Consider the following 17,290-nt stretch of genomic DNA (forward strand, 5'->3'; position numbering starts at 1 on the left):
GACAAAGCCTGGTGTTGTTGTTTTCCAGGTTCTCTACTTTCTCTTGAGTTATCATCCAATTACACTAATTAGCACAGGACAACATTGATACAATCAGGCAAAGATGTTACTGGGAAATGAGTTAATGTGGCCATGATTTAGTGGTGGCCTTGGAAGTGTTTGGTTGTTGGCTGGCCTCAATGGTCTTGGAGGTCTTTTCCAACCTAAACACATCCAGGATTCTGTAAGAAATCTACTCTATCCTAAAGATTTCTGAGATGTAATCTTTAACCAATTGAGAGGCAAAGCTTGGCCTACCTCCGTCCCTTAATACTCCCTTAAGCCTGACATTTACTTCATTCTTCATAACTGCATAGGCTGAATAATAAATTAAGCTTTTTTTTTTTAAATTGCCAGCACATTAATAAGGTTGTTTACTTGTATATCAACATAAAGAAAAGGTAGCAGTACTGGCTTGAGGGTTTTTTTGTGCATTGAATGGTACCTGGACTGGGTATTATGGGTTTGGTTAGTCCTATAAGGAGTAATTTTCCTGTTATCTCTGTATCCATGCACTTACAGTTGGAAAAAAGCCTTAAAATTAATAATTACCAGCTCAAATATTTGTAGCAGGCAAACATCCCAGGCAACTCCTGCAGCAGTATTGCTGATTGGAATTGAAAAATGCATTCTTCTTAGGTTGCCATTTGCCTCCCAAGGATTTGCTTGGGTTTGTTCTTCCCTTCCTTGACATTTGTTTGCAGTCTACCTCTGCATCCTGTCCCTTGATGGCATTTGTACCTGCAGAACAAATTCCATGGCTGATATGAGGCTTTATTGTCACCTGCATTCTTTTCTTTAATTTCCTTTGGCATTGCCCTTAATCTAGAAGATATCTTCAAGGCTGGAAGTTGCTCTTGAAAAATGAAAGATGCAAATGTTGTAACTTGACATAATTAATACTTGGTGTGTTGCTTTACTACCAGCACAAATCACTAAGCTGTTCAAATCTTGTGTTAGTGGGAAAATGCACTGGATAAAGAAGAAGCAAAAGTGAAATAAATTTTACATGTGTAAAAGTTTTCATGTGTTTTAATGAAAATGTAGTAGTAATACTGTTTAACTAGGAGTTGTATCAGGAGGATTAAATTGCTGAAAGAAAGTATTTCTGATAAAATGCATGCAGTGTTAAGGGAAATCCAAATGAATGTGTGCACATGTTACTCCTTAAATGCTTTCCAGGCTTGTTATTAATGAGACTTTTGTCACAGCTAGCACAGAAATTTGGAGGCACTTCTCTCTTATCAAGCTGTGGGCCTGAAATTTTCCTGCTGAGGTGTGGCTCATCATATAATAAATGTTGGCACTTGATTTCCACTCTGGTAATTTTACAGCCTGCTTTGTTTGACAAGTCCCTCATGTGTGTTTGTTTCTTTACTACCATTTCACAGGCTCCAAATGAGGCTACGTGCTGACCAAGTCAGGCTGAAACAAGAACAAGGGGAGAACCAGTGCTTGGATCAGCAAGTTGGAGTCTGTCAGCTGAGTTTATGGCTCTGCAGAAAAGGGTAAGATCGATAGAGGGATAATAGAGGCTGTTGGAGTGCCTGAGCCTTGGGAGCAGGTTAAACCATGGATTTTTATGCAGTTGAGGTTTTTGCATGGGCACGTTGTCCTCTGCGTGCCTCAGAACATAATTCACCGTGTGAGCGATGTTGCAATGCTTTTTACTTGGAGGTATTATGAAAAGATAACCTGGTGTTCTCAGTCACACGTGGCTCTGGAAAGCTTCCAAATGCAACACTGCTGTACCTGCCTTGCTTTGCTGTGCCCAGAATAACCCAGAGGGGATTTGGGGCAGCTACTGTGGGTTTGAGGTTTTTTTTTTCCTTTTAAAAGGAGTTGAAGTCTGATACAGTTACATGCTTTAAAGGGGGATTATTGAGCAGTTATTTAAAATGTGGGAGGTGCTCAACATTTTCATGGCTGGAGAAGGCAAAAGGCTTTTGTTGGAGTCAATAAGACACGCCCTGCTCTTTTGGTTACTACTCCAATAAATTGCATTCTAGTAGATTTTACACATGAATAGTGTAATATATTTTTTGGTACAGTAGAAATCCATGCAAACAGTGTGCCTAACTTGTCAGTAGTTGCACATGAATGCCTATAGTTTTTATATCTCTTGACGCAGATGAGCTACAAAATACATGAAACCTGGCTGTGTTGGATTAAGTGTCAGTAATTATCCCTCCACCTCCAAAAAAAGACTGGTTTTGGTCAGATTAGTGCATTGATAAGGCATGCTGTGTGTGGAATCCTCAATGGAATGGTCCATAAGGATGAAATATTGCGCAGTTTAGACTCAGTTCTTTGTAATTCTGTCCTTGAGGATCCATTGATGACTGCAAATGAAGAGAGTTTAAATCCATGTGCTGGACCTGGGGTCTGGATGCAGGTCTGGGCTGTGGGTTCTGCCTTGCTGTCTTGCTGGAGACAGAGGACTAATAGGCAATTGGTGTCAAATGCTTTCAAGTTTTCAGTGCACAGGGGATGAACCAAAGGCTGCTCTTTGCGGTGGTGTGTTTTTCTTTCATTTGATATTTGTTTAATATCTGTTTCCCCCCCCCCAACCCCCCTTTCCCTGCCCCTTTCCCTAGAACCTTCCCTGTCATTCATTCTAGCCCCCTCCTCAGCTTCCAGATGTTAGTTCTGCCCTAAACTCCTCCCCTGCTATTCCCTCATTGGTTACTGTTCCTACACCCGTCCTCCTGAGTTCTGTATAAAACCTTTGCCCCCCCGCCCGCCGGGGTCTTGGGGCTCAGTGAATAAAACCATCCCGTTCACCCCCCAAGTCCCGTGTCGCCTTCGTCTGTCCCTGCGCCATGAACTGAACTGCAGAGCTTGCGGGGGAAAGCGGCCGCCCGTTCTCTTCCCTCACCGCCCAGCCTGGCACGGCTCGGAGTGCCGCGGCGAGGAGCGCATGCCGTGCCACAACATATGGTAGCGAGAGGATGGTTCCCTCCTTCGTCTTGTAAAAAAAACGGGCAGATTCGTGGGGGCGCCCGCCTCACAGAAGAAGAAGGAGGGAAGAGGAACATCTACGGCCGTAAAAGCTCTGCCTGATGCTAAGAGGAGCTGAGCGCCGAGCGAAAAACTGACGCTCCGGGACCCTCTTTGTTCTCGCCATCTTCCCGCCCTGGAGCAGCCGCGCTGCACGGGCAGCCGGGCTGCAGAGCTTTTTGGCGGGCAGACTTACCCGAGGACACAGAGAGCGGTTTTGGCAGCGGCTCGGGGGAGCCTGAAGAGGGACTGACCGAGAAGAGGTTAGTTCCTCGGTCAGCATCTGCAGTGAGACCACCGGAGGCTGATAGTGGCCGAAACCAAGGCTTCGGGGACGAGTCTTGGTTTAACGGGAACACCCAGGCTTCCGGAAGGGCCAAACCGAAAGAGAAGGAACATCCCCAGTTTTTAGCGCGACTTTTCCATCGAGTCGAGGAGAAGATTCAAGCCATCTCCGTCCGAGCCTGCAAGGTAAGGTGGGCTACACGGGGTGGGGATCGCCCCGACGGGCGGCTGGGTCTGCCACTTTTTTTTTTTTCTCGCGTTTTAACCCCCGTCTGCGCCCAGACTGGGGCTGTAGCCGTGCATGTCCCTGGCAAGCGGGTGGGTTTTCTTTTTCTGGGGGAAGCTAGCACTGAGTGCTATCCTTCGCCTAGTCTTCTGTGGGGACCTAGATTAGATCGCTTTTTCTTCTCCTCGAAAAAGTTGTCTTCTCTATCCTCCCCTCCCCATTCTGGGCTGGACGGAGGGGGTAGAAAAGACACCAGTAGGGAACAGCTAAGAGAGTGACACGTTAGCTATAGGAGAGTTGTTAAAAGGGGCCCTTTACACCCACGCATTGCGCCGACATCCAGCTGCGTCGGGTGGCCCCCCCCCCCTCCTATAAATTTCCCCTTTTTGCTTCTGTGAAGCTCCCTATATCCCCATCCCCTCGGACTTTCCTAAAACCCTTTCCTATCCTCCCTTGGGGATTGCTGTGGCCGAGCTGCCCCAAGTGCCCTGCCGGACACTGCTCAGGCCAAGTGCAGTGTATCTGGCACCCCCTCCCAAGATGGCGCTGGCCACGCCGCTCGGGACCCATTTCCCGCCTTGACCCTTCTTTTCCGCCCCTGGTTTCCCGCCAGTCCCATTTCTCCCCCAATAGCCCTGCACCGTCCCTGCACAAGGCTAGTCCCTATTGTGGGGAGGCGGGGTTGGATATTCCCCTATCCTTCTTCAGGCTCGTCCTCCGGGGGGAAGGTCGGGAGGGATCTTCTCCCGAGGAAATGGAGCCGAAACCCGGGACTGGGGATCCGTCTTTTTGTCTTCCCCCTAAAATGGCGGCGCCCCGGTCCACCCCTTACCGATACCCCCTGTTAATCATGGCAATCACTAATTAAGTGATTGTCTGATTCCCCTATCCTATTCCTTAATGTACCCTACCCAATACTCCTTTTTATTTAACTACGAATTCCTCTTTTTGCTTTTGATTATTTTTGAATAATCTGTTTGTTGAGTTATATTTTATAGAAAAAAAAATCATCCCAGTTAATTAATACTCAAGATATTATGCCCACCTCTCAAACGGACATTCAAATTGAACAAACCACATCACTATCTGCTAACTCTACTTTAAGACAAGCGCCGTTATTCGCTGACTCTGCTTTAAGAATTTAAAAAGCTAAACATCGCAAGCACCGCGACGAAGCAAATTCTAAATCAGATGAAGTCACAAATCCTGCTGTGCTTTGTACCCTTAATTTGGACTTTGATTTAGGACAATTTTATATATTCCAGATAAAGTTTTTATATGTTTCATATGTTGTAATCACAATTAGTTTATCATTTTTTAATGTCTTTCAATTTATGTTTTTTTAATAATATGTAATGTTACAATTTGATTTTATATTAAGTTGTTTTGTTGTAATTATAATTAATTCAGTCTTTTCTGATATTTTTTAACTTAAAGGCTGTGTTTAACCATTATTGCTACAGGAATCACTCAGCTACTATATCGCTTCAGGCTTGCTGCATTGCTGCGAAATTTAAAAATTTATTAGTTATATTTAGTTGATCTTTTATTATATTTAATTCCAATAATTCCATTTAATTATTTTATTCAAATTAGATAGTTGTAATTTTAATCATTCTAATTAAATTTTTTAGTTTAATTTCTGTCAATTATTTCATTCTATTTCAATTATTTACATTATTTACATTATTTTAGATTGTTACTCAGAGCAGCAAAACAGCAAGTTTTGTACAGTCTTGTGTCTAATTTAGGCTGTTACTACTCTTCCTGCCCTATAAATGCAATAATGTGTCTTTCATGTCCTTTAAGTAATTTACAATGTTATCATATGATTTTATATTATTTTCATGTTTTATTAATTTGCTTAAACCACAAAATTCTCCTTCTTTTTGTAAAGGAAAAGAGGGAGATGCGGTGGTGTGTTTTTCTTTCATTTGATATTTGTTTAATATCTGTTTCCCCCCCCCAACCCCCCTTTCCCTGCCCCTTTCCCTAGAACCTTCCCTGTCATTCATTCTAGCCCCCTCCTCAGCTTCCAGATGTTAGTTCTGCCCTAAACTCCTCCCCTGCTATTCCCTCATTGGTTACTGTTCCTACACCCGTCCTCCTGAGTTCTGTATAAAACCTTTGCCCCCCCGCCCGCCGGGGTCTTGGGGCTCAGTGAATAAAACCATCCCGTTCACCCCCCAAGTCCCGTGTCGCCTTCGTCTGTCCCTGCGCCATGAACTGAACTGCAGAGCTTGCGGGGGAAAGCGGCCGCCCGTTCTCTTCCCTCACCGCCCAGCCTGGCACGGCTCGGAGTGCCGCGGCGAGGAGCGCGTGCTGCGCCACAACAGCTCTTCACCTGTTCAGCCATCTAAACTCTTGGATACTCCTGCAGCTTGTTTGGCTTGTGTCAAACATCCATGTAGACTCCAAAACAAAGAGATATTATCAAGACTTTTTTGAAAAGCACATGCAAGGGAAAGCAGAGGTGCTGGTGGGAAATCTTGGCTGCGTGTGGTCTTAATGTTTAACTCCTAAAACATAGAGACCAAGCATTGGAAGCAGGAGGAGTCAGCTTGGGTCAAATATGTAACTACCTGTATTAAAAGGCCAGGACTGACTTATTCTTAACTTTTTGGCAAGCAAATTTAGGATTCAAGTTGTTCTTAGATGGGTGTTTGTCTTCCTCCTCTAACCAATGCAGCTGGAGCAACCTATTCCATCTTAAAATTCCTAGATCTTTCTCTATCTTCTCATTAGTCATTGGAAGGGTAAATGTGGCAAGTCATTTCACAGACACCTGTTGTAATCTAAGAGGGATAATGTAATTCTCTGTGGGGTTTTTCCTTTGTCTGTAGAGGGCGATTCAATGCTCAGAGGGTTGAAGGAGATGTTTGTCCTTAGTGTCTGTAGTCTGGTGAGGATATGCTCTGGAGGAGGGAGCTGAGGATATTGTCTTCCTTGTTTAGATGTGTAAAATGCTTAAAGCGAGATTGTGCAAAATCTGCCTTCTGTTTAAAAGTGGGTTAAAACCCAAATGAATGTAATTTAAAGGATACCTTTTATCTTGGTCCAGACAAGATCAAAGTCAAATTACATAAGTATTTGTGGAACAAATGAGGTTATGTTTGTCTCTTTGGACACAATAATGGAACTGAAAAACAGCTTTTGAGCCTGTTGGACTAAAATTTTCTGCTCGGGGTATTGAGTCCCACATGAATAGTGCTGTGCTGCATATACTGGAATTTTGTAGAATAAGTTAGAAATAAAGAGGGTGATCATTAAACATCTTTATTTTAAACCAAGCTGTCTGGCAACCCAGAAAAATGTAGTCAGGTAAATGGCAAAAGGAATGTAATAATTTCCTTGGACTTGGTGCAAGCATATTGCATCTGTTTGTTAAATCATAAAAAAATCCTCCTTCATCAAAAGTGCCTGCACTAGTCCTCGCACCTAAAAATGCTTGTGTGTTTTTTAAAAAATGCATTTTCAGTAGTAATGTGATGCTTGCACAGTCATAGGGTTTTGGCTGCCTGTGTTCACAAGTGCAGCCCTGTAGCAGTGACAGCTGCTGTGTCTCCAGGCTGCACTCTCAGTTCAGGGCAAGCTGCACCCTGGATCCCAGCAAGCCTCATGTCATCATGCTTGTTGCATAGCTGGGAAATGAGACTTCCACTACTGAGAAATGCTCAAGTGTTCCAACTAGGAGTGCAGAACAATATGAGCTCCCTCCATCCTGAGGGTGATGTTAAGGCATCACCTGCTTCTGGAATTTTTGCTAGCAACCCCAGAAATAACAGGTAGATCTCTGCACTGCTCAGCTTGGATGGTGTAGTAACTTATTAAAAGATAGATGTGCTAATCAAGGCTAATGCAGAGGCTATTGGAAAAAGTATCAAGACAAAGGACTAATTTCCACTGGTTTTCTGTGTGGGGTCATCAACTTAAGGGATGAATGTTCAGAGAACTGTGATGCCAGTAGTGTTTGCAAATCTGTGTGCTTGGTGTTTTCAAGGATGGCTCTGTGCTCCTTTGGTAGGGAATATTTTGTTTTCCTGCAAATAGAGCAGTACTTTATCTTAGGAGTTGCTGTTTTATTGTACAAATATGAAATGGTTTGGGTTGGAAGGGACCTTACAAATCCTCCAATTCCAACCCCATACCATGGGCAGGGACATCTTCCACTATCTCAGGTTGCTCAGAGCCCCAACCAGCCTGGCACTGGACACTGCCAGGGATGGGGCAGCCACAGCTGCTCTGGGCACCCTGTGCCAGGGCCTCAGCACCTTCACAGGGAACAATTTCTTCCTCATATCCAATCTAAACCTCCCTTCTATCACTTTGGAGTAATTCTCACTTGTCTTGTGACTCCAGGCCCCTGACAAGAGTCTCTCTCCATCTTTCCTGTGGGCTCCCTTCAGGCACTGCAAGGCCACAGTGAGGTCACCCCAAAGCCTTCTCCTCTCCAGGCTGAACAATCCCAGTTCCCTCAGCCTTTCCTCCCAGCAGAGGTGCATGAAGAACAGATTCAGAAGTCATTTCTTTTGGAAGGATAGCAAACTCTCCATTTCAAACATCTTCAAACTCAGACCTGTAAAAATATCTGCCTGGCAAACACTGTACCACTCTCAGAAACACCCCTCAGTTTGTGGTCAGACAGTGGCACCTCTTGTGTAATCTTTCCATTTGGAGGAGAGGTTAAGAGAGAACTTTATCCTTGCTCTGAAAATCTGCAAATCCCTGCTTCCAGGGGCATCCACCAGCAAGGAAAGGAAGCGGATCCTGAGAAATCCATCTGAGCCTTGTTCTGGAGCCTGTGGTATCGAGTTTTGGTGTAGGAGATGAGGAGCCACCTCCCCAGGGGATATTTGTTACCACAGCAAAAAAAGAGCTGCAAAGAAGACAGGGTGTGCAGGGAGAAGGGCTCTGGGGCACTTAGGTAATGTCTGTTTAAGACAACATAAATGAGACTTGTAGGAAACTTGTCAAACTGCACTGACAAGTTTTTCTGGTGATTAGAGCATTTTTAGCTAAATGGTACTGTGAAGAGTAAGCTCATAAAAAGAGGAAGTGAAATTTGCCCAGATACGCCCAAAAGTTAACTTTGAGTCTTCTGATTGCATCTTAACTTGATTCAGTAAATGATCTAACCTTGTGCTTCAGATTCTCTTAAAATAATATTTTCAACTCTGAGAAGCAATAGATCACTAAAACACCATTTAGATTTAATTACTTTAGCAAATATATAATTGAATCAGGGAAAATAATTTTATGAAGCAGTACTTACAGCAGAGCTGCCCAAACAATCCTGTTAATTGAACATTCTTCCCCTTGCTTTTTAAGTCAGCAGAGCAGAAGTTGGACTATTTTTGAGTTAGGATAAAGACTGTTCTCATGGGTAAAGGACTGTGCTAGGTTAGACTACTGTACAGTGTGTGGTGAAATAACCCAAAGATGCTCTGATGTCGTGGTGTGCTCCATCACCTGGTCAGGTTTTGGCTAAAAATGTGTTGTAGGCATCAGAGAAGGTGCATGCATCTTGATGTGTGGCAAGAAAGCCCATCAGCTCTCTGGAATGGATTTCTTCTTACTCTGGATTTAGTCTCTGGAGGCAACCACATTTTATGCAGTCCTAGCATAAACATAAGGTTTCTAAAGCAAAAGACAATTTGTATGGTTTAATGTAAGTATTGAAATAATGACTTGGGTGTTTGTAGCTGGGAAAAGCTAGGGTTTTGTTTTTTTTTAACTGGAGTTTGATCTCCTTTGTAGCTGGGGATTTTAACAGGCATTTCACCTCCTTATTTAATGAAGAAGCATGAAATCCCAGTAAAACTTCTGAAATGATTTTGATTCTGTAAAGTCGGGGAAATACAAAAGCAGCCTTTCTCAGGGTATCCTGTTACTCTAATCAGCCAGAAAAGGACTGGGTATTTCATCAGTAAAAGCAGGTTGTAAGACTTAAATCCCAGGCTGGTTTTGGATCTTTGTTTCTATTGTAGCTGAGCTCATTTGCCTTTAATGATATAAGTTAATATAGGTGGTGTAAAACTTTTCAGGGTGTATTTGTGATGTTTTGAAGTTTATTTGCTCTTAAATTTGTATTTTAGAGTCTGAAGTCAAACAATCTTCACAATTGCCATGAACTTTCTTTTATGACATGGACACTTGGTAGACCTTATCTGCACTGCTCTTGTGGGTTTGGTGTGTGTGAGATCTCCCAGCTGCTCTGTATATTTTTCCCTGCCCTCACTTTGGTTCTTAGTGGCAGAGAGTCACAGTTGTTTTGTGGTCTGACAGCTCCATGTAGATGAGGAGTTGATGTCTCATGTAAATTTTGGTGAATTTTTGTGAATTGCCGGTTTACACTTTCACTCTTCTGTGGCATCATTCTGTGTGTATATTTCTGCATCCTCTTGTAAAGCCTATGTGAGCCCCATAGAGCAGCAGAGTCACCCTAACAAGACCAAAGGTGCTGGCAGCTCTTGCAGGCTCTGCCAGAGGCATTTGCAGCCCCAGGTTTGCATTTGATGTGAGCAGACCTGCATCAGGATGAGGATGGGGAGCAAAGCAGGCTCATGGTTGCACCAGAGTTCCCAGGAACAGATGGAAAAAGCAGTGATTCCCTTAAGAGAAGCTCTTCTTCAGGGCTTTACCAAGGAATTATCTCTCCTTTGAGGACTATCCTGGAGATTTCAGCCAGGCAAGTCACTGGCAGACAGTGAAGTCAACATGGAGCTGGTTTGTGAGCAGTGGGATGCTGTGGAATGCACAGATAAGCCACTTGGCAAGAATGGGTGCACAGTCATTGCTAATGGTTTTGTCATGACAGTCTAGATGCAGTTAAGAAATGATTTGCAATTGCTTTGTTCAGTTTGGCACACTGTAACTTAGGTGTCACCCCTTGGTTTTCAAGGTGAACTTCTACCCCAACTCATCTGACCTTGCCTGAATGCTAAACGGTCTCTAAAAATTATTAGTAGTGTGCCATAAGTGCCTCAGCTTCTAAATTATTGATACAGGCAGGATTTGCCCACCCCATTGAACACTTGGAAAGATGCTCTGGCCTCCTCCCTTCCCAGGGCTGTGATATTATGTATTCATAATGACAAAGCAGGAGCAAGGCTCAGATGCAGATGTTCTGTATCTTAGCAGGACTACTTTCTGTACCTGCCACTCCAAATAGAGAGCAGGCTTAAATGATGCTCTAGGAATGAGGCACAGCAGCAAGGAAACCTGCAGCACAAAACTCTGAGTAGCTGGCAGAACAAGTGAAATGCACAGCACATGTCCTGTGTGTCATGAGATGACAAATGCAATCCTCTTTAGGATTAAACAAGAGGGTGCATGTCATGGAAATGCAGTGGCTGTGTCTTGTTGTGGGTTTCTTTTTCCAGCAGCAAAATCATCACAATAACCCAAACATTCAGGCTGAGTTACAAAAATTCCTTTTTTTTTTTTTTGGTGCTGATTTTCTTCTATGTTGTGCTTAAGAACCAAGTTCTGCTGCGATTGAGTGGTAGAAATGAGACATCACTGGTGTGAGATGCTGCAGTGTGCTAAGAAGTGGTGCAGGATAGACTTCACAGTAGGGTTTGGATTGCAGAGCAATTCCATACATCTGTCTCTGGATGTTGCCATCCATCTGTGTTTATGGGAATTCTACTGGTGAGGAACTAAAAATTCCAGGGGCCTAAATTTGCCTTGTGAAAATTCAGCAGCTTGATTCCTTTGTGGCTTGCATGTCTTAGTGGGAGGCACAAATGCTTGGATGGAATATTGGAACCATTCTGAATTAACAAAAAAGTCTTTCAGGGAGGGATTAGACCACAACCTCAGGAATACCTTTTTTGTGTGTGTCTTTCCTCTGCAGAGGCTGTTGGTGTAGCCTTGACTTCCTTTATTTGCTACAGAGCTGAGCTAATTTGTTGCAGGTCAAGACCAGTCTGTTTGTCTGCTCTTTGTGGACAAGAGAGATGGGAGGACAGCTTGGGGGAAGCTTGGTTACACCCTGCTTCTTGATCAGAGCATGTGGTGAAATTCTTTATGAAAGGAGGTAATGATTTTTAGCTCTTTTGAAGGTGGATGGGAAAAAGAAGAAAGACAAATTACTGTGATTCTGCTAAGCCACGAGCAATGGACAAGGCAGGAGTTTCTTCCATTTGTCTTTTTGAGCAATGATATGAATAAAGCAAGAAGTCAGTAGCTTCATCAGTGATGCTCTGCCCATCCCTGTTCACACTCCCACACCTTTGCTGCCTAATATCACTTGTATTTCCCATACTTGTGCTTTGAGTGATGTCTCAATGACCTGCTCAGAGCTGAAGAGCTTAATTTTCAAATGGTCTGCTCCATGGGTGGTGTTCTTGTCTGGCTCTGCCAGCCCCCAGAATATGTGACACCTACTGTTGCAGCTGTGAGCTTTTTCTTCAGCAGACCAGTGTCACTGTGATTGCTATTTCTGCCTGACTATAAAGGATTTGGATTTTAAAATAATACCATGGAGGAATCCCAGTTAGCTGAATGCATTTCATTGGCACTGATTATCTGGGACTCGGTCTGTGGTGATAAATTTGGCATGGAAGTTGCTCTTGGGCTAGTGGAGCCCATGAGATGTTGCTGTGTGCAGGCTCCCAGCACTTCCTGCACCTTTTGTGTATTGGAGGGCAAACTTTAGGGGAGGTAAAAAGAGTGATGAGACCTACTAGGAATTTTTTAATAAAGTTTTTGGCAGAAGATGGGGTCCTGTCAAGAAACATTTTTGTTTGCAGCACATTACTTCGAGGCTGCTGACAGCATTTCCACTTCCAGAGCTGATGGAGAGCATTCAATTTAGTGAAAAATCTTCTGATTTTCTAATGAATTAAATGCCTGCCTGCATATACATGCACATACATGTTCTTGTGTGTAAAAGCTGCATTTCCCAGCTGTGATGAATGCAGTTCTTGTCTGTTTGGTTGTGTATCCTTTTTAATTGATATCTGTACTCTCCCTCTTCGAGAATGAAATCTGTAGTCCTGAGAAGGGTGCATGAAGAAATACAGGTTTAAATTTCTAGGATACTGGTCCAAATTCTCCTTCTAACCAGTTTTCTGACTTCGAGTCATCCAGTGGCAGTGCTTATTGCTGAGAAAGATGATCTCAAGAGAGGGGAGATCAACATTAGTTAAGAAGCAATATCTGTGATACTGTTGGGGAAGTTATTGTATAATTTCTGAATTCAGTGGCTGCCAAATGTTTTAAGGTGCCTTTCATTCATTTATAAAGCATAACCTTCTACTCTGAAGAAGTAGCCAAGTAAGAAGTGAAGAGCTTCAAATTGGAGCCTTCTGCTTGGAAGGGAAGTATTTACCTGGAGTTGGAATGATTGTGGCTACTACAACCCTGGGATTTGTTAGCCATGGTGTGCTCCAGCCCCTTTGGAATACACTCTTCTCACCTTTTTTTGTGCTGAGTAAGGTGTTTTGATCTCAACAAGGTTTGCTACTGCAGACCTTACATGACAATTACAGAATTAAGCTCCCTCTCTAGCATGCACAAACTCAAGGATATTCTGCCTTTGGGTTGAATAATTGCTCACTTTAAATGTTATATATGCATTTGTGGTGAGTGTGTACATATGGGGGTGGAGGGAAGAATGGGCAGGCAAAAGATGTAATTATTCAACTGAAGCTTTAGCCTTGCATTATGAATATGGATCATGACTTTAGGAGCCTGAGGACATAATGTATTCATCTTCTGCTTGAATATCTACTTTTAATCATAAATTTGCCTGAAAGTCCTCACAAAAGATGTGCACTGACATTTAAGTTCCTTGTGACGTGTGCATTGTCCATGTGCAGAGGCAATGGGCTCTTGCAGCAAAGGGGCTGCAGAGCAGGGGATGCTGACTTGGAGCAAGGCCAAACTGCCTTTTCCAAAAAGAAGAACTTTCTATGTACAGAAAATGCCTACAGGTAAGGCAGGCACATGTTTAGCATAAATGCCAAATCATTCAGTTGAAAGGAGGCAATTTCTGGTGGCATCAGTGTGGGCACTGGGGAGTGGGCTGGCAGAAAACATGGATTGTGTACACAGCCCCAGCTTTGGGTGGACTGTTTAACCTCTTCCTACCCAGCTCCTCTGCTGGCTGCATCTGTCCAGCCTTGGGAGCTCCCCCAAAGAGCAAGCGTGCAGCTCTGGAAGGACAGAAGGGAGGCAGGAGAAATGCAGGAGGTTCGGCAGCCCCATGCCTCCTACATGGCAGTGAAATAGGTGTGAACTACGTGTAAAGAAGAGGCAGTCAAATGGCCTCCTGTCCCCATTGCTGCAGAGGCAGAACTCTGAGAACACAGCCTGTGATTATCCAGAGTATGTATAGCAAGGATTTGATATTAGCCTTAAGGCTGTCCTATGATTAAAGCTGAGTGCTGGGCAAAATTAATCAACTGTTTTGCAGATCATACACCTCTCTGTTGCATCCTTGTGATAGGCAACCACAGGAGTCTTACTCTACCTAAAAAAAAAAAAAAAAAAAAAGTGATTTTTCTCCTATTTATGGTTTTGAATGTAATGGTGGAAAGATTTCTGCAATGCAATGCCTGCAAAATACCAGAGATAATTTGCTGTGATAACTAATTATACATTATGCTACATGTTGTAGTCTGATGCCCTATACACAGTTATTCCCATAGCTCAACATGCGAGTAATTTTACTCTTTAGCCCAGCTTGTGGTGTTGCACAGAAGTGAAGCAACTGAGTGTGTGGCTATTTGTGGAATGAGTACTTACTTACCTTTGCTCTGTGAGTGCTGGGCTCTTAGCTGAGATGAGGCTCTGGCAGAGATGTGCAATAACTCAAAATTCTCCCTCTTTAGAAAGACAGATGATGAGGGGTGTGCTGGTTTGTGGTTGCTCAGCTCGGGAGCAACCTTGCTTAACTCTTTGAGTTGAGTTGCTCAACTCTTTTCTGTTTTGGTTTGGTTGCATCTGCTGTAGAGTAGGTGAGTGTAGGTGCTGATGTGACAGGGAGAAGATCAACTTCTAGAGCCAGAGGCCTAATAAACAAAATCAAAGGCTTGAAATCAAGAGACTTTTTTTGCCTAGAAGTGATGAGTTTTGTTAATCAATATATCATCCAAACCTTTCCCTGTGCTGTGAGAGAAACATCAGAAGTGGCAGCAGTGTCATTGCACATGTGTTGTCTTCACAGTCTGGTGCTTGTCATGCATTTCAATGCCAAATGATGCATGAGAAGAGTTTCTTCTCATTTGGGTTACTCAGGATTTCTTCAGAGCAAACTAAGGGCTCTGCCCCGAAGAAGCTCCTAAAATGTACAGAATAATTACTCAGTAATGTTGTAGAAGCCAAAGATTGAAATGATTGAGGAACAATTAGAAATTTCCTTGAGGGAACAGGCATATTCTTAAGGGATGAAATTCGATGAGACAGCTGACCTTTACTTGTTCCCAAGAAAAGAATGAGATTTTATTTTATTCTTTCCCCCTTCCCCCCATAGCTGGTGGGGTCAGGCAACACAGCTATAAATGTGGATGTGATACATTTAATAAATGTTTGTTTCAACACTTTACTTCTAGAAGAAGCAACAGTGCAAGGCCCTGTTTGGATATACAAGTAGCTTCCTGAAGGAACTCTTTCCAAGGAGCTCCATGCTGGGATGTCCTGCTGCTGACAAACTCCTGGCAATCCTGGAGTGCTGCCATGAGCATGTTACCTGTGTTCAGTCCCTAACAAGCTGGGGGACAGTATGGGAGGGCAGGGCCAAGCCTGCTGCCTTCCAGCAGAATCTGTAAATTGCCCGCCAACAGAACCCAGGGGACCAAGAGGCCAGAGAATTTTTGGCTTTATTTCAGTATTCCCTTGGAAGTGCTGTGCCAAGTCCTGTAGGCAAGGAGAAGCGGCATAGCTCGTGCAGAAACACATGCACACAGTTCTTTCCTACAAAAACAAATTACAGTTCCAGCAGGAGGGATTACAGGGGCTGCTGTGTGCTTTGTCCATTCAGTTCTGTTTGAAACCTCACCTTTTTTACCACTTTAATGGATTTAAATGAGGAGTGTAAAAACAGTTGATCTAAAAGGGAAAACAAAAGTGGGCAGCACAGGTTTTATCTTGAAGGTTTTAGCCCTGGAAAGAATTATCTTCCTGCCCTGTAAACCAGATGCTGAAGCTGTAACTAAAATGCAGACAACTTTTGCCTCCACTATGGACAGACTCCTGCTTTCTTAGCGAAGTTTCTTCTGCAGCTTGCAAGTCTTTGTGTTGTGTGTCTTGATAGTTCAGGGTTAGTTTGGAGATGGTTCCTCTATTAGCTCGTCTGTCCTGAGCATCTGTAGATTAGAGATAAAGAAGAAATGTATGTAAGCAAAATACTGAGCCAGGAGGAATGTGTCAAATTTGTTATTTTTTCTTTGGCAGAGCCTCTATATACACACACACTAATAAATGTTTCTGTGCCTACTTTCAATAAGTGAGAGATGAGGAGGATGGTGATTCTGGTTGTTGCAGGAGGGTTGGGATATCTGAGGTGCAATCTTGGGCATTCCACTGGCCTGTGTCTCAGTAACTGTGCTTGGGATAGCTCAGTAACTGTGAAGGTTTTGTGCACTTTGGGATGTATGGGTGCTTCATCACAGGAAAATGGTGCTGCTGAATGTTGCTCAGAGTTTGGGAATGTGCCAGCTGACCCACTAAAACAAAGACCTTGCAGACAAACTGGCAGCTGAGGGTGTGTTTGGTGTTCCAAGTGTGCTCCTGGACACAGCTGTACTCACTGCCCATGTGCTGACTGACACCTTGGCCCAAAGCAAGGTGAGAGATATTGCACTGCAGAGTGCCAGGAGGGGATGATGAGGGTTTTGGAAGCACTCCTTTCAGTCTGTAGAGCTGATTGAACGAGTCTGACTGGACAGTCACTAGGACAGGTTCTAAAATGTGTTGTGTCCCCAAAGTTGCTGACATGTCTGGTCATGCTGTGCTTTTTCCTGTTGTGGCCAGGTGCTGGTGTGTGAGGAAGCAAGTCGGCACTATGCTGCAGGCAGTTATCTGCTGTTGGCTTGTGGAATGGAGAGTTACTGTCAGAGGGCTTATCCAAAATAGCATCAAGAGTTTGATAGGAAAAGGAGCTGGCTTTTATCCTGTGCTATGTTAATCCCAGCAGTATTCCTCTGTGCTTTCTGTTTGTAACCAGGCTACCGTCCACACAGTTGTGTGTTGTTTGTGCAGCACCATGGGGATGTCTTTGATAAGGACTGAGCCCAGAGCAGTCCACAGGCCCCAGTGTCACAGGGAATTTTCCACAGAATATTCTTGTGGAGTTTGCTTTGAGCTCTTGGTCACTGCTCCTGTGCCAGTGCTATGGAACCTTGTCAGGAGACTGTGAAAGAAAACTGCATTCAGAATTAGAGAATGGTTTGGATTGGGAGACCTTAGAGATGATCCAGTTTCAACTGTTCTCTCGTCACTGTGTAATATGTATGTGTGTATAATGAATTGATGAATGAAAAATATATGGAGACCAATTCCTATATCTTGATGGATAAAAACCAGTTCTTGGGTTTGTGAGGGAGGCAGTTGCTGGGTTAGTATAGAATGGAAAAAGTGTCCACTGAGCCAGGTGGGGAAAGGTTGGTAAATTTAAGACTGGCATCTGGTTTTGAATTGTAAAATTGAGCCAGAAAGGTGTGAGTAGTCCCAGTAAGCAGTCAGTGGTTTGTGATACCAGCTGTAATTTCTTACCTTGCCTGATGTTTAGCT

General features: G+C 43.6%; 1 long non-coding RNA gene across 1 annotated transcript in view; it reads left to right on the forward strand.

The window, feature by feature from the left end:
* LOC146763366 (uncharacterized) overlaps positions 1-17,290 on the forward strand; it is a 132,826-nt gene that overhangs the window by 25,585 nt on the left and 89,951 nt on the right. The window contains exon 2 of the long non-coding RNA XR_014952226.1: positions 1,431-1,547. This is a non-coding gene — a long non-coding RNA (uncharacterized LOC146763366). The remainder of the gene's footprint in view (positions 1-1,430; positions 1,548-17,290) is intronic.

Source organism: Lonchura striata, chromosome 1A (genome assembly GCF_050655825.1).
Source record: "Lonchura striata isolate lonStrDom1 chromosome 1A, ASM5065582v1, whole genome shotgun sequence".
NCBI lineage: Eukaryota > Metazoa > Chordata > Aves > Passeriformes > Estrildidae > Lonchura > Lonchura striata.